Below are 22,062 nucleotides of genomic sequence, written 5' to 3'. Positions count from 1 at the left end.
TAGAGACCAAGGTATCATCCTTTATCTCAATCTCTACCTCTATCATCTTTACTTATTTATTAGTCGTAGTGTTAACAACACTTGTATCAATAATAAGAGGAGATAGCCCTTCTTGAACACCTAGTATGTGCCAGGCACTGTGCTAAGTGTCATAGCTGTATTAATTCATTTAATCCTCACACCAAGCTTTTGAGGTACGTACTATCATTATTCCCACTTTATAAATGAGAAGACTGGAGCCACGAGATGAAATAAGTTGCCTGAAGCCACACATCTGTTAAATGATAAAGCTTGGATTTGAATCCGAGGCATCAGGCTCCAGAATCCATGCTTTTAGCCACTACACTAGGCTGCCCTATTTCAGTTTGATGTACAATGTGCCTCTGTATTTATTAGATGTTTTGGATGGGCAGCTGCCCACTTGCTTAGGGAAAGCAGCCTTCAATGACAATCTCCCTGTCATTCAGTTAACCTTCGAAGATATACATTACTACATATGTAGAAAGTTAAGCTCAAAAAGGTAAAGTAACTTGTTTAACAACATAAAGCTAGTAAGTGTTGGAGTGAGAACTTAATGCAACTCTTCATGAGTCCAGAGACCAAAAATTTAACCACCAGGCTATACTCAACCTTGTTGAGTTTGCCACACAGACAGATTTAAACAGCCATCCTTAATTTCCTCATCACCACACCTCAGACTATCAAATCACAGCCAAGCTCTTGTACAAAGACAACTTTGCCTTAGGATCATAAAGTCATTAGCAGCTATGCTCAGTTTTAAAGCCATATTTCTTTGTTAGCCATTCTGAGAGACATGAGGCCATCCTGGGAAAGAAGGACTAGTAGAGAATAAGATGAACAATGAAAACACTCTTTGTCTACAGGGCTGGCTGTGAGGCTTCCTGCATGTACAAAGATGAGAGTATTGACCCACTATCAGTAGGGCGGAAACTCAGGAATTCTTTCTCTAATAGCAGACATGGAAAGCTAGTATACATCTAGTCACTTTTTGGGGCGTTCCTCTGAACAACTTCTGTAAAATAACCTCCAGGGTAAAGAGCACTGACTGGAGTAATGAACTAGAGTTACACGACAGTCCATGGGAAAATCAAATCCATAGCTCTGGCCAAAGTATGTTAGAGAAAAGTCATACAAGTTATATCATATCCTCAAAAAAAGCTATTTTTTTCCAAGCAGGTCACATGTCAAAGCACAGAAAGAGTAAAAACATAGAGGAGCTCTAGGAGATTGGCTACAGGGAACCATTAAAATTTTATCTATAAACATGAAATCTAACTAGCATGGGATTAAATTTGAAGGGGTTTCCCAAAACAGAAATTCTTCCCCCAAAATGTATATATGCTGGACTTGACTCTATTTATTCTATTAATTGCTCAGTTAAAAACTTATGTGATGTCAGTAGAAGGACAAAATGAAAAGCATAGGAACCAAAAACAATAGGAAAAAATAGGAAAGGAGGAGGGAGGGAAGGAGGGAGGGAGGGAGGGAAGGAGGGAGGGAGGGAGGGAAGGAGGGAGGGAGGGAGGGAAGGAGGGAGGGAGGGAGGGAAGTGGCCCAGAATGAAACAGAAGGAGATGAAGCAGAGGACAGAGGAGATATTAAACAATTAGCTTTGGCATTAGAAAGCTAAATGTAAAAACATTTACAGAATTGCTTACACGGACTTTATCTTATACTACATCTTAAGTCACAGAACTCTAATGCAAACACACTGCATGCGCAAAGCAAGATGTATTCATATGCACTATAAATCATAATAAAATTATTTTAAATAGCATGACTAGGCTCTTAACCTATCTGTTTCTGATAATATTTACATAACAGTTTTTACATCTTTAGAAGGGCATTGGCCCTCATTCAGTGTTTCCTGTCCCATGTCTCCTATGTCATCTACAGACTTAGCACCCAAGTTTGTCCACATATGGTTACTTGGTTCTTTGTAGGTGGAAGGGCACCACAAGCCGAGGAATGCAGACAGCCTCAAGAAGCTGGAAAAAGCTAAGACATAGATTTTCTCCTAGTGCCTCCAGAAAGGAATGCAGACCTATACACACCTTGCTTTATCCCAGTGAGACTCATTTTGGACTTCTGGCTTCAAGAACTGTAAGATAATAAATGGGTGTTTTTTTAGCCACCACGTTTGTTGTAATTTGTTACAACAGCCATAGGAAACAAATACATTTCCTTTCCCATTTCTTTGATTTCTAAGCCCTTTCTCTTTCTCCATTACTAATCTCATGCAATTTTTTCAGTGGGAATATCAGCACCTCAATCTCTTATCTTGGTTTACCAAGCACAGGCTGCCAAAACCAAGGAATGTCTTCATCTTCACACACAGCTCCTCTCTCAGCTCTTGCCATTTAGTTACAACAATCCAAAGACCTGATGGATTAATTTGTAGCCTCAAATGACATCTGTCCCCTTCATTTATACCATATTCCAACTTTCTCATGTTATTGTCCTCCTACATTATTGTCCTCTCTTCCTCCTAGGCTGCTTCAGAGGGTAAAAGAACAAAAAAAGGGATACAAGCACTCATGTTGGTTACGTGGCTTTCACTTGCCCTGATGTAGAGACAAAGCAAAGGCATACTTGTATAATGGAAACTGCCACACAAAGGGACAGAATTTGACATGAAGAAATGGATGTTTCATCTAAATCTATGCCTCCTTACTGGTTTACAAAGAGAAAGACAAATGAGGGAGGGTGACGATGGAAGAATTATTATCAAAAATTCTATTACCCTCTAACAAATCAAAGAAAGGCAGGTAGGAATCCAAAGTTGTTCCTCTATGTACAATAATATGACAGGTCTCATTAATTCAATCCAGTGCCATTGAGCGGCTAAACTGTATGCCTGCCACTTTGCTCAGTTCTAAGGGTGACAGAAATTAAGTAGGGTCATAGGCCCTTCCCTGTGGGAGTTTACAGACCTATCCTGTTAGGGTAACAAAATCATCATCTATTAAAGAATTAGAAACTATCCCAATACAATATATTATCAAGAACTAAATCTTATGATTCTTATTCAGTGAAGTATACACTACAGAAAAAGGTGAGATCAATGAAGGCCAGAGTATGTGGAGAAAGCTTCTTAAATTGGTGTCCAGATGAGAAAGCCACTTTTTTGCCACTGACTTAATTTCTTCAGCATAAGCGCTCTTTGTGAATGAGGATGAAGATGAAGATATCTGTAAAGGTTCATTCCTAGGTCAGGGTAGCCCATATGAGTCACTCTGCTTTCCCTGCTACTGAGAGCAGAGTCTTTACTCCTGGTACTCATTCTCAGAGAGACAGCTAGGATAATGGAATAAAAGAGATGGAAAAAAATGGAAAGAGGCAGTAGGTGAAAAAAAAAACAGAGTCTAAATAAAGCAAAGCTAGAAAGAGAGAGAAAGAAAAAAGTGGCATCCATCAGTCTTCAAAATGACAATTATAGGCTCCTCGTCAAAGCTCATAGCACTGAGGATAAGAGAGTCGTGAGAACTAAGCCTAACATCTCCCCAAATGCTGCTTCAGTGGCACAAAGACACAGCTCTAGTTTTTCTCCCGCTCTTGCTCTTGCCCACCAGGAGCTTAAGGACACCCTTGGAAGATGTATTCCAGATTGCTGACAGCAGAACTCACTGACATTGGGCCCTGTTCTCCAAACCGTCAATACTATACCCAAGATAATAATAATGAAAAGAAGCTAAATCTGACTCTATCGTGACAGGACTGACAAAGTGACCACATTGTAAGTGGCAGCCTGTAATTCACAAAAGTCTGGGAGGTATACAACTCTGGCCCAAAGAACATGGCATACAGTAGACACTCGATATATGCTTGTCGAATGAATGCTCAAACGAGTGACTGTACAGTACAACATAAGCTCGAGAATATGGAGGCTTTCTAGTATAATACCGCTAGTAATATGAACTTGCTTTCAGTGAACGTTCATGGGACTCAGGACACTGTGTCCCACAAAGGATATTCTTAGGCTTCCAGTTCTTGCCTATCTCTTCAGTCTCCACTGATACCATCCTCCCACTTGCTCACCAGGCTCCACTGACCTTCTTTCAAATCCCCAGATGTCTGCTGCTTTCTGCCATCTCAGGGCAGTTGCATATGCTTTTTTCTCTGTCCAGAATACAACCTCTTCTCCTCACCCCACCATCACTGATTAGCTCTTACTCATCCTTGAGGTCCCTGGATTTTTCAATCTCCTGTTTGAACCAGTATATACTTTATAATATTCATGTAATTAAGAAAAACAGTTGATGTCAGGAAAGGTCTGTAATAGCATGTCCTTAGTGTCATTGTCATAGTTGGAAGAATAAGCTGATCAGACTATGAGTCTTGCCCATTGTAATTAATTCTTAAATTTTGTGCCTAGTGTAGCCTAGTGACAAAGAAAGATACAACAAAGGTAAATTAAACAGAGTTGAGAACGACTCATTCTCTTTGATTTTTATTCTACAGTCCAAGAATCAGTCCCATTCCTCCCTGCACATTCCCTCCTGCAGCACATTTCCCACCACCACGCTATCAATCCCCACTCTATATTCTGACCCCATTCAAAATTCAGAAAATGAACCTGCTGAAGTAATGGAAAAGTAACTGAAACCCCAGAAGAATGGGGCAATGAGTGTCATTTTGTTTCTATGCTCCAGTCTCTTCCAAGGCAAATTAACCTGTGGGCCACCTACTATCAGAACCTATCCCAAGTACCCTCCCCGTCAACGTGCCTTCACAAAACAGAGTTTACCAGCTATAGCAGCATAAATGCTGATGCTTTTGTTAAGGCAGGAAAAAAACCCACTATCTTATTTGCTTTCATTCTTCACTAAGACTCCACTAGAAATTCATTCCTTGGCAATACTCTCATTGTGGTTGTAGTGGGAAAGACAGCATGGCCTCCACGAACATCATGATGCACAGTGGTTTCTCTCTCTTTGCTGTGCGACAGGAAAGATCTATAGGTCAGCTGTTGTTTTTTGGTCCAAACCCAAGCATGATAATGAGATGCTAATGTAGCATAAGTAAATCCCTATTTTATGTCATTAATAGAAATATAGACACTGACATATTGTAAACAGTGATAGTATAAGGGCCCGGTATGCAGACCACTAAGAAGGTCTCCTGGGAGTCTAGGAGCACAGGCTGAAAATTACTGAATTTAGCATATTTTGTCATTCTATGTTCCTTCTTCAGAGGGTGCGATTTGAGGAGTGGTACAGTTGCCTCTTGAAATGAAGTTCAAAGCCCTTAGTTGCATCTCAAGTTTCTCAGTTGCCATTTGCATGGCCCTTCCTGCCATCATAATAAACTGTATTTTTTTCCTTCTCAAACTCATTAACCTATGTGAGATAAGAGACATTTCTTATTAGTGCAATTGCAGAACTGACAGAAAAGGGGGCCAGAAAGGCACAAAGATTCTATCTGGGCACATGGCTCGGGTTCCTGCCGCAAACGGCTTCCAGTCTGTCAGTTATCAGATCCTTCACTGCCTGTCTGCTCCTCCTTCAAGACTGTAACCAGAGAGAACAGACCTTCTCTGAACTACTAGACAAGGTCATCATTCTTCCATTACCCCACCCCCACCATGGGACCCAGATACTGCTTTCTCCTGAGTTACTACTGATGATTCACTAGGACCCCATATTGCACACTAACAGACTTAGATGAAGGTCTATTATCCTTTATTTCCAAAACTATGCTTCACCCATGCTCTCTATCACCCATGCTCTCTATCCATTACTCTTGGCCACCTCCCAAACTTTGTTCCCTCAGTAAGCTGGTTCCTTTTTACTGGCTCTTCTGCCAATGCTTTTCAAACATGTGTCGCCCCTTGCCCTTGTCCCCCAAAACAAGAAGTGGGAAAAAAACACATTTGGTTTGATTCTGCTGCCATTTTAGAAATCAATTATTTTTCTCCTTCCATTCAATACCAAACTTGTGAAAATTTTTATCTCAACACCTCCATTTTCTCAGCAGCCCTTTGCTCCTTAATCTCCTATCTTCTGTGTTCCATGATCATCAAAACACGGCAATTATTCTCTCAAAGGTCACACATGACCTGCTCTTATCACTGTCTTTATTGTTGAACTCTGTAGTTTTCCCTGAGGGTGACCATCCCCACTTCTTGACTCGTCTCTTCCTTGTGTTTTGTTTGTTTTGCTACCTGTCTATTTCTGGTTTTCTTCTTCCTTTTCTAACCAGTTATTAAATGTCTCCCCACTGATTCTTTATCTCATCCATGCAGGTGGGTATTAACTAAAGTTCTGCCTTCAGTCCTCTGTTCTTTCTGCCTCTAGCATTTTCTTGCTGAGGGGTGGGAAAGTTTGATATAAAGCCAGAGTGGCAAATTCAAGTGCTTATAAGGGCCAGACAGGTAACGTAGATAACTGAAGGAAAAGATGGATGGGTGTAAGATACAAATAGGGAGTATAGGATGCTGGGGGTAAACTATAGCATTAGCTTCTATTTCTAAGGGATAGATGCTCTACAGGCCCAGCCAATGTGTGCCGGGTTGGCCAAATGTGTCAACCCTGCCAATTTTTCATCAGAAATCTGAAGTCTGGATCTTTCTGCTAATTCTCAAAATTTCCAAATGTTAGTCGCTGATTCATTTTTTTTAATGATGTAGATTGTAGCAGTTAGGATTGACTAGGTTATACTGTATTTACACATGACCCCAGATTCTTAGCTTACAGCAAAAGGTTGTTCCTTCCCCACATTATAATCCCATCACAGGATAGTTGTATATCTGCTGCACATCACGTTTAGTCTAGGACTCGGGCTGACACAGCTACTTCTATATTCTACTTGTATCTGGAATACTGATAAACAAACTCGTAGCAGAAGATAAAGAAAACCTGGTGAATCATGCACTGAAACTATGTACTTAACTCATGCTTTATAGTTCCTCTCCGGAATACTGCACATCACCTCTGCGCACATTTCCTTTGCCAAAACAAGTCACGTGGCCAAGGCTGACTTCAATGGCAAGGAGGAGTTTAATCCTCTCCTAGAGAGAGGCGGCAAATATCTGTGATCAATAATACAATCTACTCTACTGGCCAAACACAACTATCAGTGGTCCATTACCAGTTTGCAACCTCTAAAGTTCGGTAAAGAGCAAGGAACAGAGACTCAGGAAATATGATTTCTCATTGCCACTCAGGACACTGGGCAAGTTACTTCACCAATTGGTCTCATCTGTAAAAGGAGGGACTCCGAATAGATGCTATTTAAAGTCTCCTTACAGACCTACTATACTGAATGTGCGAACAGCTCTGTACAGATAGAAAACTATTGAGCCTGAACCTGCAAAACTGCTTTCATCCAAGTCCCAGTACCACATTTTCTAAAAATAGCTGCACATTTTTACTTACATATCCAACCAGCAGCATCCAGCAAGTCTTTTTTTTAAATGAGAAAGCACCAATGCAGTTTATTTTAATTCTTCTAATTTATGAGAATAACTTCTTAATGCTACATCAGAAGTCAATTCATCAATACTGAATTTGGAAAGCACAATCAAGAAAGACCCAAATTTTTATTGGGACTACACAACTTAGCATATACTAGATACCATGATTCTAGAACAAAATCAAAAGCAAAAATCTGAAATATGCATGACAAAAGTTCTTAAACTCCAGGGGATCCATGAAACACCCCAAACTGTATACAAAAGATTGTGTAGTGCATGCGTAGATTTTTCTGGGTAAAGGTCCTGTAACTTTAATCAGCTTCTAGAGGGGCCCAAACAGTACACGGGAGAATTCTGATTTCCTCTGTATTTTCAATAATGGAAGCCGTGGCCCTTGGGAAGTTTACTTTTGCACGTTTAAGACTCAATTTTCATGGCAAGAGGGTAGAAAAGAAAAATAAAAGTAACTTGCGAGGACTGGGCAGGGAAAAACTCCAAAGTGTTCTTTACTTCATAAGTTTTAGTAACATGTTCTGGCTTAGAGAGGGGAAATGGGGACATCAGTGGTAACATCACAAGCTGAAGCAAGGAGACTCCTACAGGGATTTTTCAGGTCCTCAGAGAAACCAAACTTTAGTATGAATAAAGCAATAGCAAGAATGAACAATGCAATTTAACTCAGGTCTAATTTTCTCTTTCTGCATATTAACAACTTATTTTTGATTTCTGAATATCAAAAACTTCAATCAGAATACTTTAAAAATATTATTCTGCATGCACTTAACAAATATGACAAAAGACAAGAATCCAGTTGTCTTGTTCACATATATTTAAAATCGGCCAGGACAGATAATCACGAACACTTCACTGCATTGATCTGAGGGCACCCTACCTCTATGCACACGTTCATGTAACACTACTAGTAATTACCCTGGAGCGCAGGTAAAATGGAGATGGAGGAATCACCCTACAAAGCAAGTTTAAGGGATTAAACGTCATCATCACTACGGAGGACAAAGCTGCTGCCTGTGGACAGGGGCCCTTCCTCCTTAACATTCCCTGAATCACCCACAGTCCCTCTCTCATCGGAATCTTCTTCCTTCTCATCTGACTCTTCGTTAAACCCCTTCTCAGAGCCTTCTTCATCAAACATTTTCCCAGAGCTGTCACCTTCGAATTCTGATTTTTCAGTTATTTTCTTCTACCTCTTTTTCAAGAATGTTTGCATTAAGTTCCTTCGCAGAACTCTCTTCCTCAAAATCTTTCTCAAGGCCGTTCTCATCAGGATCTGTTTTGAGTCTCTTCTTTTTGGGCTCTCCTTCTGCGCCATTCTCTTTCGACTCTTTTTTAGGACTACCCTCTTCATGCTCTTTCTCGGGGCTGCGTTCTCTGGACTCTCTGTCGGGGAAGTCTTCTTCACGCGCTCTTTTGGGACAGCCTTCCTCAAACACTCGTTCGAGGCAGCTCTCTTCAGATTCCTTTTGGGGACAGCCTTCTTCAGCCTCTTTTTCAGGGCCACTTTCTTTAGCATCTTTTTCAGAAGCATCTTCTTCAAGTTCTCCCCCATCTTCTGTTTTTTCAAACTTCTTTTCATCTGTAGGTTCTTCAAATTCCATTTCAGTTGCGGCTTCTTGAACATTCGTTTGAGATGTGCAAGGGTGAAACATATTTCTGGTGACGACAGCTTGCTCGTGGCGCATTTGGGATGGGCCAGCTGTTCTCTCAGGTCTCCAATCCAAGTGCTTTTGCCACACAGACAGCTTTTCCTTGTAGTCTTTGCACTTCTGTTTCTTCTTTGAGGTGTCATATTCCCCTTTCAGTGGAAACTTTGCCACCTCCACATGTAATCTGTAGCCTCTAATTTCATCATCATCCAAAAATGTTAATGCAAGTTCCACAGACTCTGTATTCAAATAACAGCAAAGTCCATCTCCTTTAAGATTTCCTTGATTATCTTTGTAAAGCTTGACCTTAAATTCCTCTGTTTGAGGATCTGTCATAATAATGCCAAACGTGGACATGAGCTGTATAAATTCATCCACTGTAATATCTGGAGGCAGACCAGAAACATACACATTTGTGTCTCTGCTTTCATCAGGATGAAACCATCCTGATTCACCCTTTCTCTTTTCTCCCCTCTTTTTGGTATCACTGGGTTCGGGGGATTTTCTTTGCGGAGGTTCCTCTGCAGTCCCAGCACTAACATCTTGGACATTCGCAGTAGAACTAGACGCACCATCATTAGAAAAGCCATAACTGGCCTGATATGTATCAATAAAATCTTCAGTAATCTCGGGGAACCAAGCCTTCTTGTCCAGGTCCCACTCGTATGGGGGGTCAGTTGGCTGCTGCTGGAAAGAATCGTTTTCTTCACCGGGATCTTTCTCGGTGTCGCCGTCCTCAGTGCCTCCGTACAATTGCATTCGCAACTGCTCAGTAAACTCGTCGCTCTCATCCAAGTTGTTGCCGCTCATGTTGCCGACTTAGCCCAGGTGCAGCGTCCGGGAGAGTGAAGAGGCCGAAGTGACGCTGGCTCGCCCCGCTGGGTCTTGACACCGCCGCTCGATCCACAACGCGGCGGGAGCGGGCACAGGTGTTCTGTCCTCCCCGCCGGCAGATTCTAATATGACTGCGGGTCCCGCTGCAACGTCTGGAAACCGCTTGACAACGGAGGCCCGCTCACGCTGACGCAGTCGCCATTGTTGACGGCAGCCGCCATTGTCGACGCAGTCGCCACTGTTGACGCGTCGTGACATCGCCATCCAGCAAGTCTTAATCCAAGCTGCTCTTCACTCCAACGTTGATTTGCTTATTTGTAAACGGTTCCACTAACAATCCAACTAATATGTTTGGAATCATCCTCATCTCTTTTATTTCTTTTATTTCTCTAGTCCCCCATCTCCAGCTAGTCATGAAGCTCTAGAAATACTGTCCTCCTGATATTTCTTCCATCCATCCCTTCCTTTTCAGTCTGATTGCTATCAATAGTATCCATGCTTCTTATCTATTCATATCTGAATAGCTGACCTGGCTTACTATCTTGGCTCTTGCCACTCCTATTTCTGAAGTGTCAGTGCTGTCATACAATCATCTCCTTACCCCATCCACGTAACTCCCACAACCTCAACCCTATTCAAAACCTTCAGTAACTCCTTGCTGCCTTCAGGTCAAAACTCCTTCACCTGACATTCAGGTTGCCTTCAGTAACTGACTATATAACTTTAAGCCATTTAATAAACAGATGCTCAACATCACTAATTATTAGAGAAATGCAAATCAAAACTACAGTGAGGTATCACCTCACACCAGTCAGAATGGCCACCATCAAAAAGTCTACAAATAACAAACGCTGGGGAGGATGTGGAGAAAAAGGAACCCTTTTCACTGGTTTCATCCCCACTATTGGTGGGAATGAAAATTGGTGCAGCCACTGTGGAAAACAGTATGGATGTTCCTCAAGAAACTAAAAATAGAACTACCATATGATCCAGCAATTCCACTCCTGGATATATATCCAGAAAAAAAACGAAAACACTGATTTGAAAAGATACATGCACCACAATGTTCATAGCAGCACTATTTATAATAAAAGAAGCAACCCAAGTGCTCATCAACAGACTACTGGAGTAAGATGTAGTATATATACAATGGAATATTAGTCATAAAAAGAATGAAATACTGTCATTTGCAGCAACATAGATGGACCTAGAGAATATTATGCTTAGTGAAATAAGTCAGAGAAAGGCAAATACTGTATAACACCACTTAAATATGGAATCTAAAAAGTAATGCAAGTGGAAATATATGCAAGGCAGAAACAGACTCACAGATACAGAAAACAACTAGTGGTTGGTTACCAAAGGCGAGAGGGAATGCGGGAGGGGCAAGATAGGGGTACAGAATTAACAGATACAAACTACTATATATAAAATAGACAAGCAACAAAGATATACTGCATAGCACAAGGAATTATATCCATTATCTTGTAATGACCTATCATGGAGTATAATCTACAAAATACAGAATCACTATGCTATACAACTGAACCTAAGATAATGTAAATCACCTATACTTCAATAAAAAAGTTAAGCTGTTTAATTTCCCTGAGCCTAAATGTCCCCACTTGTGAAATGGACTTAATAATACTAGACAAGGTCATCATTCTTCCATTACCCCACCCCCACCATGGGACCCAGATACTGCTTTCTCCTGAGTTACTACTGATGATTCATTAGGGCCCCGTATTGCACACTAACAGACTTAGATGAAGGTCTATTATCCTTTATTTCCAAAACTAGCTGCTTCACCCATGCTCTCTATCCATTACTCTTAGCCACCTCCCAAACTTTGTTCCCTCAATAACCTGGTTCCTTTTTACTGGCTCTTCTGCCAATGCTTTTCAAACATGTGTCGCCCCTTGCCCTTGTCCCCCAAAACAAGAAGTGAGAAAAAAACACATTTGGTTTCATTCCGCTGCCATTTTAGAAATCAATTATTTTTCTCCTTCCATTCAATACCAAACTTGTGAAAATTTTTATCTCAACACCTCCATTTCCTCAGCAGCCCTCTGCTCCTTAATCTCCTATCTTCTGTCTTCCATGATCATCAAAACATGGCAATTATTCTCTCAAAGGTCACATATGACCGGTTCTTATCACTGTCTTTATTGTTGAACTCTGTAGTTTTCCCTGAGGTTGACCATCCCCCCTTCTTGACTCGTCTCTTCCTTGTGTTTTGTTTGTTTTGCTAACTGTCCAATTCTGGTTTTCTTCTTCCTTTTCTAACCAGTTATTAAATCTCTCCCCACTGATTCTTTATCTCATCCATGCAAGTGGGTATTAACTAAAGTTCTGTCTTCAGTCCTCTGTTCTTTGTGCCTCTAGCATTTTCTTGTTGTGGGGTGGGAAAATCTGATATAAAGCCAGAGTGGCAAATTCAAGTGCTTACAAGGGCCAGACAGGTAATGGAGATAACTGAAGAAAAAGATGGATGGGTGTAAGATACAAATAGGGAGTATAGGATGCTGGGGGTAAACTATAGCATTAGCTTCTATTTCTAAGCAATAGATGCTATACAGCCCCAGCCAATGTGTGCCGGGTTGGCCAAATGTGTCAACCCTGCCAATTTTTCATCAGAAATCTGAAGTCTGGATCTTTCTGCTAATTCTCAAAATTTCCAAATGTTAGTCACTGATTCATTTTTTTTAATGATGTAGATTGTAGCAGTTAGGATTGTCTAGGTTATACTGTATTTATACATGACCCCAGATTCTTAGCTTACAGCAAAAGGTTGTTCCTTCCCCACATTATAATCCCATCACAGGATAGTTGTATATCTGCTGCACATCACGTTTAGTCTAGGACTCGGGCTGACACAGCTACTTCTAAATTCTACTTCTATCTAGAAGATGTTTAGACAGTTTTCTATTTACTACTTACTTGGCTATTTCTCTCTTTCATTTTAATACCAATCAGAATTCATGGTGAGTGTCCATCCCACCATGTATGTACAACTTTGATTCTACATCTGTTCATTTAACACCTAATGCTTATAAATATTTCTCAGTGACCTTCTGCTTGGGTTCATCAATATTATATAAATTTTATCAATTATGAAATCAATATTCACATATACTCTTCTCACATTTTATAATGTGAATACTACATTGTTGTATCAATTATTTGTAAAAATTAGACCATTAAAAAAAGAATTACTTTTTAAAAGTATGATCTAGTTAGGTCAGCTACAAAATGGGATAAATTTCAAAATAACAGTGCTGAGAAAAAGGAGTCAGAGAGTTCTACTTGTATTAAAATTATAATGAATTAATTATGACATTTACTTTCTTAAGCAAAACTTGAAATCGGTAGCCAAAATAATGTTTAGCCCCACTTAGTAATGAAATGGTTATCCCCCTTATTAGCATCGCATCAAGCCCCCAAAACAGATTGAAAACTATTTACCAAAATTATAGGTGAAACTTTAGTTATGCTCTTTTGTCATGCTTCCCAACTGAACATACTTAAAATTTTTACCATATTCATAAAAATTCACCGTGAAAGAGTCTTTCCATATCATATAACACAGGTGCAGAATAGCAGGGAGCTTCAAGTTCTTGGCAAATCTAGTGTGCAGAATAGGTCTGCGCGAGCAAAACTACACAGCACCATCAAATCCCCACACATATCTATTCAAGTAAGATTAATCTTTGCGTTTCATGAATAGCGATTTAAAACGCACTCATACATGTAAAATAAGAAATCAAGCAACTTCTTTACATTTCCAAAAGAACAGGTAAAATTGTCTGGGACAGGAAATTTGTAGCTAGCAAGATTTGCAGCACAGATTTGCAGCACACTTCTGTTTCCAGTAATGAAGGAATTTATCTGTAAATGGAAGTATGTGTATATACTTCACCCTCGTGAGAAGGGAACACAGCCATCAGGTTGTAGTATTCACCAACATCCGCACTGCAATCAACTACTCCCTTTTCACTCACTTCCCCACTTTCTCTGAGGTTACTTAGTGTCTGAATTCCTGACTTGCTCCCTGTGACTACTCTCATCCACGTTCTTGATTTAAATATTCACAAAGACTATCCATTCAAATCCTGGCACTAGCTCCATTCGTCTGGCCCTCATCTCACTAGAGACACCAATCCCTACAGTCAGACTCTAGACTTTGTTCTGGGCAATAATTACACCAACTTCAAATCTCAATTTCAATTATTCCACCTTCCGATCCCTGCTTTTTACCTAGTTGATCACCCCTTTTCATATTCCCAAACCTCCAATCCTTCAACTCCAACACGTTTCCAATCCAGTGACCCTTACCACTCTTGCAGCATTAATCGTGCCTTGCTTTCAGTTTCTTACTTTCCCAGCTTAGACTCCACCGTCCTCTCCTATCCCTTCTTTGAGTCTACTTTTATTTAACTCCTTTGCCTCTCTCTCCCGCTCTTATAATCTTCTGAGAAAACCCCAGTCCTGGTTAAATCTTAATCTCTGCCATTCTTGTACTTGCATCCAAACAGTTAAATATGGCTAGAGAAAAACACATATCACACTGACTGCTTACACATGGCATGAATCTTAAATGAGCCTTCAACATTAGCTGAAAGTTCTGCCCCATTTCCCTCATCAATATATTTTCCCATTTTCCAATGATCATCTTATTTCTGTCATCAATTGTCCAATACCCTGTTTCCATTTCTCCTTCTCAAAGCATTGCTTTGTACTTCACGGATAAAATAAAAAAATTTAGAAGAGAACCGTCTTTTCCTCCCATCACCACATCTACCAGGCCAGTGACATCTATACCCATATTCTCTATCCCCTCGCAGACAAAGGATGAACTCTTTCTTCTACCGAGGCAAAGCCTTTCCTTTGTGCACTGGATCCCAACACTTTGCCAAATTAAATATTTGTGAACACAGCCTGAAGGGGTTAGTGCACCACGGCTAGCAGGGAGGAGTCCAGGAGAAGTCTGGACTTGCGAAAGAGGCAAGAGACTTTTTCTTCCCTCTTTGTTTCCTGGTGCACTAGGAGAGGGGATTAAGAGCACTGCTTAAAGGAGCTCCAGAGACGGGCGCAAGCCGCGGCTAACAGCGCGGACACCACAGACGGGCATGAGACGCTAAGGCTGCTGCTGCCGCCACCAAGAAGCCTGTGTGCGAGCACAGGTCACTATCCACACCCCCCTTCCGGGGAGCCTGTGCAGCCCGCCACTGCCAGGGTCCTGGGATCCAGGGACAACTTACCCGGGAGAACGCACGGCGCGCCTCAGGCTGGTGCAACGTCACGCCGGCCTCTGCCGCGGCAGGCTCGCCCCGCACTCCGTACCCCTCCCTCCTCCCGGCCTGAGTGAGCCAGAGCCCCCGAATCAGCGGCTCCTTTAACCCCGTCCTGCCTGAGCGAAGAACAGACGCCCTCCGGCGACCTACACGCAGAGGCGGGGCCAGATACGAAGCTGAACCCCAAGAGCTGTGCGAACAAGAGAAAGGGAAATCTCTCCCAGCAGGCTCAGGAGCAGCGGATTAAATCTCCACAATCAACTTGATGTACCCTGCATCTGTGGAATACCTGAATGGACAACGAATCATCCCAAATTGAGGAGGTGGACTTTGAGAACAAGATTTATTATTTTTTCCCCTTCTCCTCTGTTTGTGAGTGTGTTTGTGTATGCTTCTGTGTGAGATTTTGTCTGCATAGCTTTGCTTTCACCATTTGACCTAGTGTTCCTTCCGTCCGTTTTGTTTTTTTCTCTTTTTTAAAATTTTTCTTAATAATTCTTTTTTATTTTAATAACTTTATTTTATCTTACTTCATTTTATTTTATCCTCTTTCTTTCCTTCTTTCTTCCTCCTTATTTTCTTCCTTCCTTTCTTCCTCCCTCTCTCTCTCTCTCTTTTTCTTTTTCTCCCTTTTATTCTCAGCCGTGTGGATGAAAGGCTCTTGGTGTTGCAGCCAGATGTCAGTGCTGTGCCTCTGAGGTGGGAGAGCCAACTTCAGGACACTGGTCCACAAGAGACCTCCCAGCTCCACATAATATCAAACGGCGAAAAACTCCTAGAGATCTCCATCTCAACACCAGCACCCACCTTCACTGAACAACCAGCAAGCTACAGTGCTGGACACCCCATGCCAAACAACTAGCAAGACAGGAACATAACCCCACCCATTAGCAGAGAGGCTGCCTAAAATCATAATAGGGCCACAGACACCCCAAAACACACCACCAGACGTGGACCTGCCCACCAAAAAGATCCAGCCTCATCCACCAGAACAAAGGCACTAGTCCCCTCCACCAGGAAGCCTACACAACCCACTGAACCAACTTTAGCCACTGGGGACAGACACCAAAAACAACGGGAACTATGAACCTGCAGCCTGCAAAAAGGAGACCACAAACAGAGTAAGATAAGCAAAATGAGAAGACAGCAAAACACACAGTAGATGAAGGAGCAAGATAAAAACCCACCAGACCTAACAAATGAAGAGGAAATAAGCAGTCTACCTGAAAAAGAATTCAGAATAATGAGAGTAAAGATGATCCAAAATCTTGGAAATAGAGAAAATACAAGAAACATTTAACAGGGACCTAGAAGAAGTAAAGATGAAACAAGCAACGATGAACAACACAATAAATGAACTTAAAAATACTCTAGAAGGGATCAAAAGCAGAATAACTGAGGCAGAAGAACGGATAAGTGACCTGGAAGATAAAATACTGGAAATAACTACTGCAGAGAGGAATAAAGAGAAAAGAATGAAAAGAACTGAGGACAGTCTCAGAGACCTCTGGGACAATATTAAATGCACCAACTATCGAATTATAGGGGTTCCAGAGAAGAAGAGAAAAAGAAAGGGACTGAGAAATATTTGAAGAGTTTATAGTTGAAAACTTCCCTAATATGGGAAAGGAAATACTTAAGTCCAGGAAGCACAGAAAGTCCCATACAGGATAAATCCAAGGACAAACATGCCAAGACACATATTAATCAAACTGTCAAAAATTAAATACAAAGAAAATATATTAAAAGCAGCAAGGGTAAAACAACAAATAACACACAAGGGAATCCCCATAAGGTTAACAGCTGACCTTTCAGTAGAAACTCTGCAAGCCAGAAGGGAGTGGCAGGACACATTTAAAGTGATGAAGGAGAAAAACCTACAACCAAGATTACTCTACCCAGCAAGGATCTCATTCAGATTTGATGGAGAAATTAAAACCCTTACAGACAAGCAAAAGCTGAGAGAGTTCAGCACCACCAAACCAGCTTTACCTCAAATGCTAAAGGAACTTCTCTAGGCAAGAAACACAAGACAAGGAAAAGACCTACAATAACAAACCCAAAACAATTAAGAAAATGGGAATAGGAACATACATGTCGAGAATTACCTTAAATGTAAATGGATTAAATGCTCCCACCAAAAGACACAGACTGGCTGAATGGATACAAAAACAAGACCCATATATATGCTGTCTACAAGAGCCCCACTTCAGACCTAGAGACACATACAGACTGAAAGTAAGGGGATGGAAAAAGATATTCCATGCAAATGGAAACCAAAAGAAAGCTGGAGTAGCAATTCTCATATCAGACAAAATAGACTTCAAAATAAAGACTATTAGAAGAGACAAAGAAGGACACTACATAATGATCAAGGGATCGATCCAAGAAGAAGATATAACAATTGTAAATATTTATGCCCCCAACATAGAAGCACCTCAATACATAAGGCAAATACTAACAGCCATAAAAGGGGAAATCGATAGTAACACATTCATAGTAGGGGACTTTAACACCCCACTTTCACCAATGGACAGATCATCCAAAATGAAAATAAATAAGGAAACACAAGCTTTAAATGATACATTAAACATGATGGACTTAATTGATACTAATAGGACATTCCATCCAAAAACAACAGAATACATATTTTTCTCAAGTGCTCATGGAACATTCTCCAGGATAGATCATATCTTGGGTCACAAATCAAGGCTTGGCAAATTTAAGAAAACTGAAATTGTATCAAGTATCTTTTCCGACCACAACGCTATGAGACTAGATATCTATTACAGGAAAGTATATGTAAAAAACTACAAACACATGGAGGCTAAACAATACACTACTTAATAACGAAGTGATCACTGAAGAAATCAAAGAGGACATCAAAGACTACCTAGAAACAAATGACAATGGAGACACGACGACCCAAAACCTGTGGGATGCAGCAGAAGCAGTTCTAAGGGAGAAGTTTATAGCAATGCAATCCTAGCTTAAGAAACAGGAAACATCTTGAATAAACAACCTAACCTTGCACCTAAAGCAATTAGACAAAGAAGAAGAAAAAAACCCCAAAGTTAGCAGAAGGAAAGAAATCATAAAGATCAGATCAGAAATAAATGAAAAAGAAATGAAGGCAACGATAGCAAAGATCAATAAAACTAAAAGCTGGTTCTTTGAGAAGACCAACAAAATTGATAAACCATTAGCCAGACTCATCAAGAAAAAAAGGGAGAAGACTCAAATCAACAGAATTAGATATGAAAAACGAGAAGTAACAACTGACACTGCAGAAATACAAAAAATCATGAGAGATTACTACAAGCAACTCTATGCCAATATACTGGATAACGTGGAAGAAATCGACAAATTCTTAGAAATGCACAACCTGCCAAGACTGAATCAAGAAGAAATAGAAAATATGAACAAACCAGTCACAATCCCAAGCACTGAAATTGAAACTGTGATTAAAAATCTTCCAGGAAACAAAAGCCCAGGACCAGATGGCTTCACAGGTGAATTCTATCAAACATTTAGAGAAGAGCTAACACCTATCCTTCTCAAACTCTTCCAAATATAGCAGAGGGAGGAACACTCCCAAACTCCTTCCATGAGGCCACCGTCACCCTGACACCAAAACCAGACAAGGATGTCACAAAGAAAGAAAACTACAGGCCAATATCACTGATGAACATACATGCAAAAATCCTCAACAAAATACTAGCAAACAGAATCCAACAGCACATTAAAAGGATCATACACCATGATCAAGTGGGGTTTATTCCAGGAACGCAAAGATTCTTCTATATATGCAAATCAATCAACATAATACACCATATTAACAAACTGAAGGAGAAAAACCATATGATCACCTCAACAGATGCAGAGAAAGCTTTCGACAAAATTCAACACCCATTTATGATAAAAAAAAAAAACCCTGCCGAAACTAGGCATAGAGGGAACTTTCCTCAACATAATAAAGGCCATGTATAACAAACCCACAGCCAACATCATCCTAAATACTGAAAAACTGAAAGCATTTCCACTAAGATCAGGAACAAGACAAGGTTGCCCACTCTCACCACTCTTATTCAACATAGTTTTCGAAGTTTTAGCCAGAGCAATCAGAGAAGAAAAGGAAATAAAAGGAATCCAAATCGGAAAAGAAGAAGTAAAGCTGTCACTGTTAGCAGATGACATGATACTATACATAGAGAATCTTAAAGATGCTACCAGAAAACTACTAGAGCTAATCAATGAATTTGGTAAAGTAGCAGGATACAAAATTAATGCACAGAAATCTCTGGCATTCCTATACACCAATGATGAAAAATCTGAAAGCGAAATCAAGAAACCACTCCCATTTACCACTGCAACAAAAAGAATAAAATATCTAGGAATAAACTTACCTAAGCAGACAAAAGACCTGTATGCAGAAAATTATAAGACACTAAAGAAAGAAATTAAAGATGATACAAACAGATGGAGAGATATACCACATTCTTGGATTGTAAGAATGAACATTGTGAAAATGACTCTACTACCGAAAGCAATCTACAGATTCAATGCAATCCCTATCAAACTACCACTGGCATTTTTCACAGAACTAGAACAAAAAATTTAACAATTTGTATGGAAACATAAAAGACCCCAAATACCCAAAGCAATCTTCAGAACGAAAAACGGACCTGGAGGAATCAGGCTCCCTGACTTCAGAGTATACTACGAAGCTACAGTAATCAAGACAGTATGGTACTGGCACAAAAACAGAAATATAGATCAATGGAACAGGATAGAAAGCCCAGAGATAAACCCACGCACCTATGGTCACCTAACCTTTGATAAAGGAGGCAAGAATATTCAATGGAGAAAAGACAGCCTCTTCAATAAGTGGTGCTGGGAAAACTGGACAGCTACATGTAAAAGAATGAAATTAGAACACTCCGTAACACCATACATAAAAATAAATTCAAGATGGATTAAAGACCAAAATGTAAGGCCAGAAACTATCAAACTCTTAGAGGAAAAGATAGGCAGAACACTCTATGACATAAATCACAGCAAGATCCTTTTGGACCCACCTCCTTGAGAAATGGAAATAAAAACAAAAACAAACAAATGGGACCTAATGAAACTTCAAAGCTTTTGCACAGCAAAGGAAACCATAAAGAAGACCAAAAGACAACCCTCAGAATGGGAGAAAATATTTGCAAATGAAGCAACTGACAAAGGATTAATCTTCAAAATTTATAAGCAGCTCATGCAGCTCAATATCAAAACAACAAACAACCCAATCCAAAAATGGGCAGAAGACCTAAAGAGACATTTCTCCAAAGAAGATACCCAGATTGCCGACTAACACATGAAAGGATGCTCAACATCATTAATTATTAGAGAAATGCAAATCAGAATTACAATGAGATATCATCTCACACCGGTCAGAATGGCCATCATCAAAAAATCTACAAACAATAAATGCTGGAGAGGGTGTGGAGAAAAGGGAACACTCTTGCACTGCTGGTGGGAATGTGAATTGGTACAGCCACTATGGAGAACAGTCGTGAGCTTCCTTAAAAAACTACAAATAGAACTACCATATGACCCAGCAATCCCACTCCTGGGCATATACCCTGAGAAAACCATAATTCAAAAAGAGTCATGTACCAAAATGTTCACTGCAGCTCTATTTACAATAGCCAGGAGATGGAAACAATCTAAGTGTCCATCATCGGATGAATGGATAAAAAACATGAGGCACATATACACAGTGGTATATTACTCACCCATAAAAAGAAACGAAATTGAGCTATTTGTAATGAGGTGGATGGACCTAGAGTTTGTCATACACAGTGAAGTAAGTCAGAAAGAGAAAGACAAATACCGTTTGCTAACACATATATATGGAATTTAAGAAAAAAAATGTCATGAAGATCCTTGGGGTAAGACAGGAATAAAGACACAGACCTACTAAAGAATGGACTTGAGGATATGGGGAGCGGGAAGGGTAAGCTGCGACAAAGCGAGAGAGAGGCATGGACATATATACACTACAAAACGTAAGGTAGATAGCTAGTGGGACGCAGCCGCATAGCACAGGGAGACCAGCTCGGTTCTTTGTGACTGCCTGGAGGGGTGGGATAGGGAGGGTGGCAGGGAGGGAGACGCAAGAGGGAAGAGATATGGGAACATATGTATATGTATAAGTGATTCACTTTGTTATAAAGCAGAAACTAACACACCATTGTAAAGCAATTATACTCTAATAAAGATGTAAAAAAAAAAGTAGGAAGCATTCAGATTTATTAAAACTAATTAAGAATAAAAAAAAAAGAAGATGTGGAACATATATACAATGGAATATTACTCAGCCATAAAAAGAAACGAAATTGAGTTATTTGTAGTGAGGTGGATGGACCTAGAGTCTGTCATACAGAGTGAAGTAAGTCAGAAAGAGAAAGACAAATACCGTATGCTAACACATATATATGGAATCTAAGAAAAAAAACTTACATGAAGAACCTAGGGGTAAGACGGGAATAAAGACACAGACCTACTAGAGGATGAACTTGAGGATATGGGGAGGGGGGAGGGCGAGCTGTGACAAAGTGACAGAGTGGCATGGACATATATACACTACTAAATGTAAAGCAGATAGGTAATGGGAAGCAGCTGCATAGCACAGGGAGATCAGCTCGGTGCTTTGTGACCACCTAGAGGGGTGGGATAGGGAGGGTGGGAGGGAGGGAGACGCAAGAGGAAGGAGATATGGGAACATATGTATATGTATAAGTGATTCACTTTGTTATAAAGCAGAAACTAACACACCATTGTAAAGTAA

The 22,062-nt window shown here is 40.4% G+C and overlaps 1 protein-coding gene and 1 pseudogene across 7 annotated transcripts in view; both read right to left on the bottom strand.

The window, feature by feature from the left end:
• Window positions 1–22,062, bottom strand: part of LOC149744345 (interleukin-1 receptor accessory protein-like 1) — a 418,156-nt gene that overhangs the window by 308,775 nt on the left and 87,319 nt on the right. The window lies entirely within an intron of this gene.
• Window positions 1,564–13,017, bottom strand: LOC149744347 (17S U2 SnRNP complex component HTATSF1 pseudogene; annotated as a pseudogene).

Source organism: Delphinapterus leucas, chromosome X, assembly GCF_059928025.1.
Source record: "Delphinapterus leucas isolate spDelLeu-1000000601 "Yukka" chromosome X, BTC_Dleu_Yukka2, whole genome shotgun sequence".
NCBI classification, from domain to species: domain Eukaryota; kingdom Metazoa; phylum Chordata; class Mammalia; order Artiodactyla; family Monodontidae; genus Delphinapterus; species Delphinapterus leucas.
The sequence above is the reverse complement of the archived record's forward strand: the minus strand, read 5'-3'. Positions and strand labels throughout refer to the sequence as shown.